This window comes from Pongo abelii, chromosome 10 (genome assembly GCF_028885655.2).
Source record: "Pongo abelii isolate AG06213 chromosome 10, NHGRI_mPonAbe1-v2.0_pri, whole genome shotgun sequence".
In the NCBI taxonomy this organism is placed as follows: domain Eukaryota; kingdom Metazoa; phylum Chordata; class Mammalia; order Primates; family Hominidae; genus Pongo; species Pongo abelii.
In genome coordinates this window covers 36,059,646-36,077,069 of record NC_071995.2, presented here as the reverse complement: position 1 = coordinate 36,077,069, position 17,424 = coordinate 36,059,646, and positions in this window count along the sequence as shown.

Here is a 17,424-nt window from a genome sequence, read left to right as displayed (position 1 = left end):
ATAAGCACATTTAAAGGTCATAAAACCTGTTCATTGTATAGTAAGTCATTACTCAATTGTTGGTCTGTCAATTTCTTAGAACTGTTCCATTTTCCAACACTATCCTAATGGTCAACAGTATGTCCACAATTGGTTGATCTAATTCCTCTCCTAGGATCCTAGACCCTTTCTAGGACCAGAGAGATCTCTGTACTATTTGGCTTCTGCCAGCCTTTCTTCCCCAGAGTTGGACCCTGTCCGCCTGAAATTTTCTGGGTATTTTCAAACATAATTACCTGCCCTTGTGACTCACAAAGAGAGTTTGCACCTGGGATGTCTCTCTTGACAGTTTCTGTTCACCAGATTGGACATCTTTGTATTGATGATGGCAAAAAACCTCACCACCTTACTTAAGGATTTTTGTATTACCCAGTTACCTTCTCTGCATCTCACCTCTTGAGTAGGGTTCTTCTCTACAGGTCAGTCCTATATCTTCCACTCAGTGTTAGCTTCTCCCAAGGCCCTGTCAGCCACAGAGACTGACATATGAGAATGTTTCACGTTCAAACTCATCCAATTCTCACCAAGCAGAAACTGCCACATGTCACATGCTAAAGATATTGTTTTGCTTATCTTTTCTCACAATTAATGATTATTTTATTCCCTGTAATCTCCTTTCAAAAATTGTTGACTTTTCACTTACTTTTGAATGTCCTATTGTTCTTTTCCTACAGGTGGTTCAGATGAACATATTAGGGTTTGTTGATTCACACATTTCCTCTAGGGTGTCCTAATCTGGAAGAGTTTTGTTGTCTTCAAGTGGTGCTTGTTTTATTGTGTGTGTGTGTGTGTGTGTGTGTGTGTATACACAGTGGTGCAGTCCCATGGTCCTGTCTTGATTTTAAGCTTCTAGAAGACAGGAGTTTTACAGTTTAAATGATGCATCATTTATATGATGACCTGAATGCATAGGACAGGATTAGTTGTGTTTTTTATTTGTTTGTTTGTTTTTTTCTCAGATGGAGTTTTGCTCTTGTTGCCCAGGCTGGAGTGCAGTGGCACCATCTTGGCTCACTACAACCTCCGCCTCCTAGGTTCAAGCAATTCTCCTGTCTCAGCCTCCCGAGTAGCTGGGATTACAGGTGCCTGCCACTGCATCTGGCTAATTTTTTTGTATTTTTAGTAGAGACAGTGTTTCATCATGCTGGCCAGGCTGGTCTCGAACTCCTGACCTCAGGCAATGCACCTGCCTTGTCCTCCCAAAGTTCTAGGATTACAAGCATGAGCCACCATACCCATCCGGGATTAGTATTCTTACCCTGGCTCTACCATTAGTCAACCCTGGGTCTGTTAGGGTCCCTTAAATTCTTTTGATGTAAGTTTCCTTATGTACCAAATAAGATATTTCTCTCTCACCCTCCTAATTTCCCTCCAGCAATACAGTCCAGTCCTTTACCATAAGACTTTCTCTAAAACATTTTTATGAGCATCAGAAAATTGGAAGGCTTAAATACCAAGTCACAACAAAGATGGTTAAATATTATATTAACCATTTCTATTATTTATATGTTTCAACTTCTTTCAAAAGCATCTGGCTTTCCAGAGCTCAGGTTTTGTTCCCTCCTTGTACCCCATGGTTCAGGAACCATATTTTTAGTTTTGCTAAACTGCTAAGCAGGTAGCACAGAGGATTTAGGCTAACTGGTAAGCTAAAAGTAAAGTTGCTGGTGCAAAAAAAAAAAAAAAGTTTCTCCTTGATTTCCTCTCGTAATTCTCCTAAGAAGACATACAATCTCCAGACAGGCTGGTTTAAAGAAAAAACCTTTTGTCAAGACAAAACACCTGCACTGGAACCAGCTGAACAGATTGTGCAGTTCTACTCCATGACAGCTGTGAGAAAGAAGCTTGGAAACTGCTAATTCAATCAAGAGCGGTTTAATGCAATTTGAAAGATTTCCAATATAAATCGGGCCATGTTGCTATTTGGAAAAAAATGTCCCTTACAGAAACGCATAGCTTAAGGACAAGCGCTGGCAGACTGAAAATTTTGCAGGGAATCTTGATGAAATTGAGAGTTAATAGACCTGGTCTCCATCCAAAGCAAATCTATAATGAATTGGAATGAAGTAATTAGAAAAGTATCTGATGGGGAAAGCCAGAAACTTTACTACATATAAAGGCAAAACATTTGATGAACTGAAAATTCCACTAAACAGTTAAGCCCATGCACTCTCCTCTTCAGATTTCCAGACCCCAAATCAAAGAGTAAATCTGTTTGGTTTACACAATATAAGATATTAAAACCATGGGAGAAGTCAGTGACTCATGATCTGGGATCAAGAAAGAATAATAAATGAAAAAATAGACTCCTTCTAGACAAAAGTACTAAGAATCTCAGACATGCAGGGGAAGTTCCTGAGATTGAATTGTCTCTCTTCAGTTGATTAGCAAATACCTTAACCCAGGAATTGCAAATTTAAAGGTCAAATTGGTTAAAATAAATGAGATAATTATAGAAATGGTGGGACCTGCTAGCACAAAGCCTGTCTCAAAATGACAGCCAATACTTAGTTCCAGCTGTTCGTGGTCAAGGGTGTATTTGTCCCCAGTGTGCCAGATCTTCTGAAATTTTAAGAGAAACTAGGAACCCATAATTTATGTGAAACATTCAAATTTTAAATGTTGGCTTAAATTTAGAATAAAACAAAAACATTTTTTTGAGTGAAACCAAGCACACTTGTGGCCCTCTGGCTGTGACTGCTCCAGCCTCTCCACTTCACAGAACTCATTCACAATAGGGACAACGCCTTCTTCACATTTCTTGCAAAAGAAATTTCTAGGCTTGAAAGTGGTGGGGAAAGAATTTGCATGTTCTAATACTTCTGTTGTATATTGTCATATTGCCTCAGCAACTGCAAAACAGTTCATACTCCCACAAGCAGTGTAAAAAATAGCTACTCTTCATTCTCTGAACAATACTTGTACAAATGTACATATATTTTTAAATCATTAATGATTTTTTAAAATTAAAGCATCCTTATTTTTAATTATAATTTTTTTCTTTTTTTATTATACTTTAAGTTCTAGGGTACATGTGCAGAATGTGCAGGTTTGTTACATGGGTACACATGTGCCATGGTGGTTTGCTGCACTCACCAACCTGTGATCTACATTAGGTATTTCTCCTAATGCTATCCCTCCCCTAGCCCCCACCCACTGACAGGCCCCACTGTGTGATGTTCCCCTCCCTGTGTCCATGTGTTCTCATTGTTCAACTCCCACTTATGAGTGAGAACATGTGGCGTTTGGTTCTCTGTTCTTGTGATAGTTTGTTGAGAATGATGGTTTCCAGTGTCATCCATGTCCCAGCAAAGGACGTGAACTCATCCTTTTTTATGGCTGCATAGTATTCCATGGTGTATATGTACCACATTTTCTTTTCCAGTCTATCATTGATGGGCATTTGGGTTGGTTCCAAGTCTTTGCTATTGTGAACAGTGCCACAATAAACATACGCGTGCATGTGTCTTTATAGTAGAATGATTTATAATCCTTTGGGTAGATACCCAGTAATGGGATTGCTGGGTCAAATGATATTTTTAGTTCTAGAACCTTGAGGAATTGCCATACTGTCTTCCACAAAAGTTGAACTAATTTACACTCCAACCAACAGTGTAAAAGCATTCCTACTTCTCCACATCCTCTCCAGCATCTGCTGTTCCCTGACTTTTTAATAATCGCCATTCTAACTGGCGTGAGATGGTATCTCATTGTGGTTTTGATTTGCATTTCTCTAATGATCAGTGATGATGAGCTTTTCTTCATATGTTTGTTGGCTGCATAAATGTCTCCTTTTGAGAAGGGTCTGTTCATATCCTTCTCTCACTTTTTGATGGGCGGTTAATTATTTTCTTGTAAATTTGTTAAAGTTCTTTGTAGATTCTGGATATTAGCTCTTTGTCAGATGGATAGATTGCAAAATTTTTCTCCCATTCTGTGGTTGGCTGTTCACTCTGATGATAGTTTCTTTTGCTGTGTGGAAGCTCTTTAATTTAATTAGATCCCATTTGTCTATTTTGGCTTTTGTTGCCATTGCTTTTGGTGTTTTAGTCATGAAGTCTTTGCCCATGCCTATGTCCTGAACAGTACTGCCTAGGTTTTCCTCTAGGGTTTTTATGTTTTTAGGTCTTACATTTAAGTCTTTAATCCATATTGAGTTAATTTTTGTGTAAGGTGTAAGGAAGGGATCCAGTTTCAGCTTTCTGCATGTGGCTAGCCAGTTTTCCCAACAGTATTTATTAAATAGGGAATCCTTTCCCCATTGCTTGTTTTTGTCAGGTTTGTCAAAGATCAGATGGCTATAGATGTGTGGCATTATTTCTGAGGCCTCTGTTCTGTTCCATTGGTCTATATATCAGTTTTGGTACCCGTACCATGCTGTTTTTGTTACTGTAGCCTTATAGTATAGTTTGAAGTCAGGTAGTGTGATGCCTCCATCTTTGTCCTTTTTGCTTAGGATTGTCTTGGCTATGTGGGCTCTTTTTTGGTTCCATATGAATTTTAAAGTATTTTTTTTTCCAATTCTGTGAAGAAAGTCAATGGTAGCTTAATGGGGATAGCATTGAATCTATAAATGACTCTGGACAGTATGGCCATTTTCACAATATTGATTCTTCCTGTCCATGAGCTTGGAATGTTTTTTCCATTTGTTTGTGTCCTCTCTTATTTCCTTGAGCAGTGGTTTGCTGTTCTCCTTGAAGAGGTCCTTCGCATCCCTTGTAAGTTGTATTCTTAGGTATTTTATTTTCTTAGTAGCAATTGTGAATGCGAGTTCACTCGTGATTTGGCTCTCTGTTTCTCTTTTATGGAGTATAGGAATGATTGTGATTTTTGCACACTGATTTTGTATCCTGAGACTTTGCTGAAGTTGCTTATCACCTTAAAGAGATTTTGAGCTGAGACAATGGGGTTTTCTAAATATACAATCATGTCATCTGCAAACAGAGACCATTTGACTTCCTCTTTTCCTAATCGAATACCCTTTATTTCTTTCTCTTGACTGATTGCCCTGGCCAGAACTTGCAATACTATGTTGAATGGAGTGGTTAGAGAGGGCATCCTTGTCTTGTGCCAGTTTTCCCAGCAAATACTTCCAGTTTTTGCCCATTCAGTATGATATTGGCTGTGGGTTTGTCATAAACAGCTCTTATTGTTTTGAGATTCATTCCATCGATACCTAGTGTATTGAGAGTTTTTAGCATAAAGGGCTGTTGAATTTTGCTGAAGGCCTTTTCTACATCTATTGAGATAATCACGTGTTTTTTGTTATTCGTTCTGTTTATGTGATACATCACAATTATAATTTTTTAAAAGAATACTCATTGGAATGTAGAAAAACTAGATGAGAAAACATTCAAATCTTTCATCTTTCCAAATGGCTCCCTTTAGATATATTTACACATGCACACACACACAAATACACAGATGAATTTTATATCAATGAGGTTATTTTGTAAATATTATTTTGTTATCTGTTCTTTTTCACTAAATAATGTGTCAGAAAGTTAATTCTGTGTCACTACCAGTATAGCTATACCTTATTATTTTAATAGACTTTAAAGAATTCCAGGATAAATATCTTTACTCAAATAAATTAAAATACAAGAATATTACAGCTGTTTATTTAAGCAGACCCTGTTTTGGACATTAAGCTTGTTTGCAATAGTTCACTGTTAAAACAATGTAACAATAGACATTCATATAGTAGACATATTTAACCACTTGGCAATTATCTCCTTGGAATTATTTCCTGAGTCCTGGTGAATATATATTTAAATTTTGGTGAACATTGTCAAATGACTTTTTAAAAGGTGTACATTAACTTACATTCTTACCAACAAGATAGGATACATTCACAATTTTGTGCTTTTGTGTATCTTTTTATTCTTTAGGGGGAGGTGGGTCCATCTGATAGATGGAAAGTATGTAATCAATTTTGTATTTATTTCATTTTCTCTATTAATTAGCCAAGTTGAATTTTTAAATATTATATTAAAATTGCATTTTTTTTGTAAATTGCTTGAATGTTTTGTGCTTTTTATTTTAGAGCTATTTGCATACTATACTAGAATTATCAATTTATTGTCCATCAAATGTGTATCAAATATTATTTTCCAAATTTAGTATTTGTATTACAATTTTGTTAGTCATACATTTTGCCATAGAGAAATTTCATTGTTATTTATTTATTTTTATAATTAAGTCTACCAAAGTTCCTTTGCTCTCTATATTTAGTTATATATTAAAAAGCCTTTCCTCATCTAAATTCCACTTTAAAACTTACCATATCTTGGGGAAAGATCTATGACCAACTTCTGAAAAGTAACTGCAACAAAAACAAAAATTGGCAAGTGGGATCTAATTAAAGTTCTGCATAGCAAAAGAAACTATCAACAAAGTGAACAAACAACCTATAGAACAGGAGAAAATACTCACAAACCATGTGTCTGACAAATGTCTAATATCCAGAATCCATAAAAAATTTAAACAATTCAGCAAGCAAAAAACAACCCCATTAAAAATGGGCAAAATACATGAACAGGCACTTCTCAAAAGAAGACACACAGTGGCAAAGAAACAAATAAAAAAATGTTCCACATGACTAATCATCAGAGAAATGCAAATCAAAACTACAGTGAGATACTATCTCACACCAGTCAGAATGGTTATTACAATAAAGTCAAAAAACAACAGATGCTGGAAAGGCTGTAGATAAAAGGGAACACTTATACACTGTTTGTAGGGAATGTTAGTTCAGCCAGTGTGGAAAGCAGTTTGGAGATTTTAGCCAGTATGGAAAGCAGTTTGGAGATTTTTCAAAGATAAGACGGAACTACCATTTGACCCAGGAATCCCGTTACTAGGTATATATCCAAAAGAAAATAGTTTTACCAAAAAAACACAAGCACTCATATATTTATTGTACCACAATTCACAATAGCAACAATGTGGAATGAACCTATGTACTTAATGGTAGCAGGCTGAGTAAAGAAAATTTAGTACATATACACCATGGAATACTATGCAGCCATAAAATGGAACAAAATCATGTGTTTTGCAGCAACATGGATGCAGTTGGAGCCCATTGTTCTAAGTGAATTAACACAGGAACAGAAAACAAAATAACACATGTTATCACTTATAAGTGGGAGTAAACATTGGATAATTGTAGACATGATGATGGCAACAATAGACATTGGGGGCTATTGAGAAGCGAAGGAGAGCAAGGTTGAAAAACTATCAGGAACTATACTCAGTACCTGAGTGAAAAGATCAGCTGTACACTAGACCTCATCATAATGCAATATACTCAAGTAACCTGCACATGAAATCCTACCCCTGAATCTAAAATAAAAGTTGAAATTATAAAATAAAATAAATTATCAAAAAACCCTCATATTTTTTCCTATAATTTTGGTTTTAATATTCACATTTAAATCTGTATTCTTTTTTAAATTTAAAATCTGTTTTATTGAAATCTCTTTTATCCCATATATGTCTATTACAGTACAACATTAGTTTAATTACTAAAATTTTACACAGTATATTTTACAAATGAGAAGAGACGGACTAAAAGTTTTTCAGTTTTTCAGAATTTCCTGATTTCTCAAAAATGTATACTTGTGGCTGAATTCTAGAAATGCTTTGTTTTGTCAGGAAAAAAATTGTATCTTTTTCACTGAATTTTTATCGTACTTAGAGATTAATAGTCATATATTTATGACTTTATTATATTTTATTTTTTAATAGTATTATATTTTTTAATAGTGTTTATTATAAACATCATATATTTATAACGTTGCATCTTTCTTGCCAAGAATAAGTTATATTTCTCCACTGATATACATATGTTTGTCCCTTAATACATTTTAATAATTTTCTTTATATCAGTTTTATATGTTTCAGTATGTATTTGCTGAGTTGTTTTGTTATTTAGAATGACATATTTTACAATTTCCTTTAAAATTTGCAATTGTTATTTTTAGTTAATAAGAACCTTGTTTTGAATCTTTTAAAGTTTTTCTGTCACAATTAAGTGGTTTCACATATATATATAATTTTATTTGAGCTAATTTAATCAGCAGACAGTATAGTTGATATAACCACACAAACAACTTTCAAATATATGGAAAGTGATTTTAATTATATATCGACTACCTATATTAAAATTCTGTAAAATTAATTATAGCTACCATTCATGATCCAGTAAAGTCAGTAATTTACAAAGAAAGCAAGAAAGAAACTTACACACACACACACACATAATATATGCATATACATACAGTCTATTTGGCTCTCTATTTCTTAATAAATATCATCCAAATTGCTCTTCTCAGTTGTGTAAGGGTGAAATGATGAAATTAAATTATCTTTGTTTCATAAAAACAAGGGAGGCAGCTACCTCCCCATTCTCTCCTTAGAGTGTCTGTTTGTAAACATAATAGGCTTAATATGAGGCCTGAACTTTTTATTATAAAGTGCAAAGTCTTGGGCCTTTCTGTTCCTTGGGACTGCAAATATACTTCCAAATCAATTCATGATTTCATTATGGACTTTACAGAGAACAATCACCAGGTGCATCTATTTATCTTTCAAGAAGATACAAGACATTTTCATTGTGTTTTTCTTCTACTTTACTTAGTAAATTTGTGTGAAATTCTGTCCAGAGTTTGTAGTCACTTTCATGCTACCTTACATCCATATAAATCTGACAATGCTTCTCAATATTAAGTTGTATTCTTTCTTCTGTATTGTTACAAAATAATTTTTTTCTTGGCAATATTGTTTTATTTTCCCAACATTTGGTAAGATATGCATGCAGTGGCTTTAAAACAAACATCACATATAAGAGTAATTTGTGGAATCAGAACATTAGATCCAATCAACATTATTTCAAATTCTTCTAATAATATAATCTAATAAATGTGATCAATTTCACTTTGGAGTAGTCATTTTTTCTTTTATAATATAATGCTCCTTATGATTTTGTTACTGTGTATATGTGCACATCCTTGTTGTAAATGTATTCTAAATAACATAAACTTTGCCTTTTATGTTTTCTGTTCCAGAAAATATTATTGAAAGTTAATGATGTGTTTTCCTGCAGCACTAATTAAGTACTTGCATAAGCCAAAGCAACATCATTATTGCTAAAATCCCATATTTTATCTTCTCAAAGAATTCCTCTTGGCCCAGGCAAGTAACTGAAACTTCCAAAGCAGTGCCAAATTCAGATGAACCCTGTGGATCACATAATGAATTTTTAATTGCATTGGGTAAAACAAATGCCTGGGAGCACTCAAAAGAAAAACAAAAATGTCTGGGTGGGTTTAAAACAAATGAGGAGAAAAATAAAATTACACAAAAATGATTAATGATTAAAAGAAGCTAACTCTTCATTTTTTTTTTATCACTTTGGGGATCTGAGCTGTCATCTTGAGATCACAGACCTTTGGAATATGGCTCCCATGGTGAATCTGATGGGTTTGATAGTGACAGCTGCAAAACTTTGTCCAAGTAGCAACAGTTTTTTAATCCTCTCTCACTAAGAGATCTCAAGGAGAACCACATTCCATCCCTAGACAATGCTGTTTGTTCTTCTTTCCCCTTCTTTCTTTCATAATTACTAAAAGTAAAGAGTGAGTCTCAGAATACAGTACTATGTTATAGGAGTTAGATACTCACAATTGGGAAAAATAACTTCATATGATGGAGCTAACTAGAATTCATTCACACATGAAATTAGTTGATTACATATATCTTTCAAAAATAATACACTTCGAAACATGACTTATGTTTATATTATTAATGAGGTGGGTGTGTACTCCTCAATATTACTAGGCAACCAGGAAACTATCAATTCACATGTAATGAGTACAATTAATGCAAAATAGGTTGAAATCCTGAAAATGACCACACGCACTGGAGTCATATTAAAATAATGGAGGAGATTTTGTAATCAAAGAAGAGATACAGATTCTCATATACTAGCACTACTAAAAATGGAGATCTATTGAAAAATGGTAATTATGTAGGTCCCCATTACTATCCAGAAAATATTTTTGCTAACTAACTGATATTAGGATTCTTGTTTCTTTTCCAAGTATTTTTACGGGAAACAATGATGTACCAAGTTGCCACAACATTATAAGAACATTTTTTAAAGTTTTCAACCACCTTTTGCTTTCTGACATTGTTTTTCCATTGTTGGAGGAATGTTCTGGAAGAGAATTTTATACTTGCTGACATGTGTGTTTGGTAATTTTGGCAGTATTAATTTCAGAGAAAACAACTAAGTTGTTATATTGGTTTATGAATAAGATTCATCTGAGTTGAGCATGAATCAGTCCCTCAGAGAATGATCAACTTACAACTTAATAAACTAGCATTTTGCAAACTTACTGAGTAATGGAAGTGTAAGATAGCAATAAAAGAGCAACAGAAAACAACCCCAACATACATGCATACACACACACAAAACACACAGAGAGAATAATACCTAACACTTATATGACACAAATTTCTAGACATTATTCTAAACTATTTTCTTAAAATAATTTGTCTAATCCTTACAACAACCTTGTGAGTTCAGGGCTAAATTATTAGTAAGTAATAGAACAGAATTCACACCCAAAGTAGCCTGGTTCCACAGTCTGTATACTAAACAAGAAACTCTACTGTCTCACCTCCATATAACTCACTTTTTTCCTCGATCTGCAACTACATCCTTATCTCTCTGGCAATAACATAAATATAAGTCATGGGGTGCAAAATAAATATTTGAAATTAGTCCCCTCCACTCTTTGCAAAATAATAGAACCTTCTTTGGTATACTTTTTTTCAATATTGAAGTTGTTTGAAGAAAGCCCATAATACTTTTTGTTGTTAATTCTTATCTTCTTTTGCAAACTTCAAAATCTGTGTGGGTCAACTAAATCTCTTGAAACTTTTTGCGGCTAGAAATTGAAGTAAGGCATTGTAAAACTTGTTTTCTGACTTCTTTCAAATTCTAACTCCAAATCATAAGGCCATCCTCTTGTTTCTACCTTCAAAATATATCCACAAACCATTTATCACCATTCCCACTGCTATCCTCTTGTCCAAGCCTCCATCATCTCTCACCTCTGATACTCTGATCACTTTCTAACTGGTCTCACTGTGTCCACCCTCACCACCCTAGAGAATACTCTCAATGCAACAGGCAGTGGGATCTTGAAACATCAATCAGATGGTGCAGCTTCATCTCTTGAATCCTCCAATTGCCCCCCAAGTGTAGGTCTTTCCAGGGATTTACAAGGTGTTCTTGCTTTGACTTCACCTGTTATCACTGTCCTCTTACTCCGTCTGCTCCAGGCAATCTGAGATCTTTAATACTCTAACACTGTAGGCGGACTCTTGCCTGAGAGTTTTTGCATTGGCTGTTGCCTCTATCTGGATAATTCTTCTGCTAGATATGAGCGTGGCTAACACATTTCTTCAAATCGTGTGTTAAATGTCATTTTTTCAATTAGACTTACCCTGACTACTCTGTTTAAATTTGTACATTTGTCCCATCCCTAATCATAACACTGCCTATGCACTCCCCCTTCCCTATATTTTTCCCGTAGTGATAATCATTCTCTCTCAATTATTAGGCTTATTGATTACTGTCTGTCTTCCCCTTCCTCAAACTAGAATATAAACTCTATAAGAGCTGGAATCTTGTTTATCATGTCAACTTTTATAGCCTAAATCCTTGTAACAGTGCCTGGCACATGGTGGGTGATAAATCAATTTGTTGAATGAGAATGATACTAACAAAAAAGTAGCAATACTGATAAATGCTTACTTGTTTTTGGAAGAGTTCTAAGATTCTGTCTCTATAACTTTGTTTAATCTTCATAGCAAACCCCTGAAGTAAGTGTTATATTACTCAGTTCCCAGATAATAAAACTGGCACAGATGGGGACAAATGTCTACCTATTAATTATTAAAATTAACTAAGGTTTTGAGTAAACACAGAGACAAAGGAATAAAAGGAAGGGATAATCATCAAATCAGATGTTTAAATTTCTGGGTCCTGGATCTGAAAAGTGTTATTTTAGTCTATTTTGATTTATAAAATATAATTTTTAAACATTGAAAGTATAGAATTACTGTATTTATATATGCTCTAAAGAACAGCTGTATTCTAAATCTAGATGTCCCACTTACTTGTTTCATAGACTTGACCAAGGACTGTGCTTTGGCCTGAATGTTCGTATTCCCCAACATTTATAAGTTGAAATGCTAACCCCCAAGGTGATGGTGTTAGTAGGTGGGTCCTCTGGGAAGTGATGAGGTCATGGGGCAGAGCCCTCATGAATAAGATTAGTGCCTTTATAAAAGAAATTCTGGAGTGCTTGTTTACCCCTTCCACTGTGTGAGGTCTCAGGGAGAAGTTGCCATCTGTCAACCAGAAAGTGATTCCTCACCAGACGCTGAAGCTACCGGTGCCTTGTTCTTGGACTTCCTAGCCTCCAGAACTGTGGGAAATAAATTTCTGTTGTTTATAAGCTACTCAATTAAGGTTATTTTGTTACAGCCATCTAAGCAGACTAAAGCAGACTGCTTTATCTCTTATCTGTTAACTGACATGAAGACACACAGTATAAAACAAATAGGAAATTTTTGTGCCACTTTATAAGTATAAAATGCCACAGGTAGCAGATGTAAATTTAATCTTTGATCTAGTTTGTCAGAAGCAAAGAATTGCATATAATAGAAATAATAAAAATGGTATTATCATTTTGAAAACTTTTTAGTTTACCATGTACTTTCATATATGTTATCTAATTTTATCACAGTAACTCTTTGAGAAAATTAGTAAGCATTATCACTTCCATTTCCTGGATACAAAAATACAGGTTCAAGAAAGCTTAAGCTGCTTCTCTAAGATCACAAAGTTGGCAGAGCTAGATTCAAAAATCAGTGCTTTTTCTAAAAAACCAATCTCACAAAGACTATTAGAAAATATTCGGAAACATATAATTGCATTTCCTGCTCAAAGTTATAGGTGGAATATCTTGAAATGAATTTGACTTTAAAACTCCAAAGCATATCTACTAACAAATATTTATTAAAAGAATGAAGCTGGGAAATAAAGACATTCATAGAGAGAACACCTGGATGGCTTAGGTATTTTCTCAATGGTGGTAGAAATGACAGCTATGGTGATTGTGTATGTGAGAGGTGGGAGAGAAGATATAATTGTTGTGTGTGTCAAGGTGTTTGGCTCTGTCTAAGGAATTTACTGACTAAGAACATTCCCAATCTGTCATTCTGACTATTTGCCAGGTGCAATTAGGGAAGGGAAGGTTGGTTTCTTCTTTGCGTTCATAAATAGCAGGGGACTCAGGAGAAACAGATTCCTGCTGCATTCACACACAAAAAATGTCACTTGTGCAGCATCAAACTTGTTATATCTGATGATCTAGGAGAAAATTTTTGTTCTCTCTTAAAAATCTGTTTCTTCTGAATACCAAATGCACTTAAAATTTGTCTTCTATATGTCTAAGATGTCTTCTGCACGTTGTCCTCCACAGAACACCATCAATATATCGCACCTCTGATTCCATATTTGCAAAGCATTGGACTTAAATGACTCTTCTCATTCTAAAAAGAGAAAGAATATGCTTATGATCAAGAGACATCATTATCCATATTGTACACTATGCACTTTTTCATCCATCAGGGCATCCCCTTGGTAACAAAAGAACCATATTGTTTTGTGTGTGTTTGCTTTTTAGTATCTAACATAATAAGGGGGGTTACTGAGGGACCGTTCTATTCCCCTTCATTATAATTAAAGTACCATTAAAAGTCTTCAATTTTTATGCTGTATCTCAAGGGTTGGTTTGTTACATTTAAACTAAAGCCATTAAAAGTTAGAGTTTATAAGGTTAGTTTTTTCTTCTTTTCTTAAGTAAGAAGAAATGCCATACGCTGCTTCTTTTCTTCTGTCATGGAGTTAGCAGGAAAGATATACTGTAGAAGGAGTCTCCAGCTTTAATGCTGGCTCAGTTAAGCCCACGGAGAGAAGCAGGAGCAAATCCCCTCCCCATCAGTATCTGAGGCAGTCCTTGTATTGACTGAGCTTCAGAGTCAGCTTGTAAGTGCACCAATGCAGGGAGTCCCTCTAATCGCTCCACATCCTTCACTTCTATTAGGATAACATGACATATATCAGAATGTACAAGTTGCTTTTCAGAAACTGATTTCCCTTAAGGCTGTTTGTCTCTATGGCTCAAAGTATAGGTCACCATCATGACTCATTTTAATGTGTAGTCTGTGATCAGGGCTTGAAACATTCCCCACATGATTTTAAAAATATCACAGGCAACCTACTTTGCTGATTCCATCAGGAAAGCAGTGGGCTGTTTTAGGGAACTTATAGAATTCTTAGTTTACTCTGTACTGTAAAACTTCCAATATCAGAAGCTCACATTTCCCCACTTCAGAGTCTTTCATAAGAAGTATTGGTGTGGAAAACTTAGAATGTTATTTCAGATTAGTAACTCCAAAATCTTTCTATTTTCAAGTATTTATAGAAAGCTCCGATTAGTCCCAACTACTGTGATAAACACAGTTACATTGCCTAGAACAGAGATTCATAACCTGGGATTCAAGAACACCTAAGCGAGTCCTTGAATGGGTTTCATGGGGTATATAAACAGCTGAAATTTTACATATATTTGCCCATGTGCATTTTCATAAGATCCATAACTTCCATTGAAATCTCAAAAGGCACCGTGACTCTAAAAATGTTAAAAATCACTGCCTGAAGTTTTGAGAAATATGCATTTTTAACTTCTTACTCTAGACAATTCAGAATGAAATGGCCAAGTGTTCGTAATGAGCAAAAGCAGTTATCATAGTGCCCTAGAAATTTCCACGCATTTTTTTCACAGCTAAAAAAGATGAGAAATGTAATATTAAATCTGCCAAAATAAGACAGAATAAAATTTAAAAAAAGAAGCTTTAATTTATTGTAAGAAAAGGGCATGTTATTCAAGAAATGTAAATGCTTACTATTTCTAAGTAATACAAATGTGAATGAGTGAATAGGAAGGATGTCCATTCCTGTGCCCCCAAATTTACTATTCGTCTAAAGAAACAAGAATGAGTGTTGTGAAAGAAATATTAACTGTAAATATAACAGAGTATATGTCTTACTTTGCTCAGGCTGCCATTAAAAAATACCATAGATTTAGTGATTTAAACACCAACAATTTATTTTCTCACAGTTTTGGACACTCCAAGGCCAGGATCAAGGTTCTAGCCTATTGAGTTTCTTCCAGGCTGGCCCAGGGCACATGGCTGGATGTGGGAAGTGGTGCCTGTAGGGAGGGGTGGGAAGCACTCTCTGGCGTCTCTTTTTATGAAGACATTAATCCTATTGGATTAGGTCTCTACCTTTATTACTTCATTTAACTGTAATTACCTCTTTATATGTCCTATTGCAAAATACAGCTGCACTGAAAATTAGGGCTTCAACATATGAATTTTGCAGGAGATATAAACATTCAGTCCAGAACTGATCTGTAATAGAAAAATATCTTTGGAGCAAGCAAAACAAGCTATAATGGCTAGAGAAAATTGTGTGGAAGGGGTGGTACTCAATTTGGGCTAGTCAGGTGTGCTTATTTCAAAATGTTCTCTTTATTTTAAATGTATGGCTTCCCTTCTAGAAAGTATAGGTATGTTTGAAAACCTTTCTTTAACAAGAATTTCTCATCAGTTTCCATAGAATGTACTTAACAATAAAAAGCACCTCACATATTGGACAGAAGCCACATAATGTGGTGACGAAAGAGGTGAGATATATTAGAAATAAGCTCCCCATACCTCCAAATTTGGAATAACAAAAGTGCGTGTACGTTCATGACACACATGCATACATGTACACACATATGTAGGCATACAGAGGCAGTTTCACTTGTTTTAGCTTTTTGAAGACAGAAATCTTGGCTTATGCAAAATTTTAATTTGTGTCTAAAATACTTGGATTAACAATTTGTTCATTTATCCAATGTTCAGACCAGTATTCACTGAGTACTCATTATGTCAGAAAAATGAATACAGTATGTAAATAGATGAAACACAGTACAACTCAGTGAGTATATGATTGAAGCCTGAATATTGTGAGGAGAGGACATAGAAAATAGGCCAAAGATCTGGCGAGGATGTGGAAAAGCCGGCAGAGAAGATGGCATTTGAGCCAAATCTGGTATGAAGGGCAGGAAAGAGTAGGAACAGCTATTTCAAATAGTAGAACAGCCTAGGCAAAGCCGCAGTCATGAAAGGTAGGCCTGGGTAAGACTGTACATGTCTCCCAGTTGTATCAAGCCCCAAACTCTATATGTATGCCCTTAATTTACATCCATATGCAAAACAAGTAAAAGGGCTTAGATTTTGACTCTTGAATATTTCTAGTGTGTCACTTAAAAACGCTATCTGTAAATTCAAGCATCATAGGTTTAAAGCGTAGTCTTGATATTTAACCTCTCTGGGTCTATTTTTTAATACTAATGAAAATGATGAGTGTAAAATGGAACACACTTTGTTTTATTAAGAAAGTAGCATTTGAACAAGGACCCAAAAAAGGTGATTGTTAGACAAGTGGATATTTACAGGAAGAATATTCTAGAAAGAGGGAACCTTGGAGGGAAGGCCATAAGCATCTGGTGTGTGCATGGTAGGAGACTACTGTGGTTAGGGCCAAGGAAACAGGGTGAATGGCAGTGAGTGATGAGGTCAGATCACATAGAGCCTGATGGAGCATTGTAAGGACTTTGGCGTTTGAATGAAATGAAGAACAATTGTAGGATATTGACACAGGAGAGACAAGATGTGACTTAAGTTTTTAAAGGATCACTGTGCTGCGAAGAGATTGGGATAAAAGTAAGATCGGAGTAGAAAAAGAAAGACTCTTTATGAGTCTATTAATCCAGGCAAGACGTCTGGTGGCTTGGACCAAGTTGAAGGCAGTGGAGAGGATAAACAGACAGGTTCTAGATGTATGTTAAACATACACGGACAGGTTCTAGCTGTATGTTTATGGAGATGGATTTAGAGAGAAAGAGAGTAATTGAAGATCACTCTAAATTTTTGATCTAAGCAACTGGATGGATGATGTTGCCATATATATATGTGTGCATGTATGCATGTGTATATATATGCATGCATATATATATATAAAATCTACTCAGAGACATTATATACATATATTATATATATAATATATACTACTTCCATATATATGATTTACTCTCTACTCATAGGGTTATTGTGGTGACAATTTAATTACTTAGCTCGTGTAAATCATTCGGAATAGTGCTTGGCACATAACAGGTATTCAATAAATAT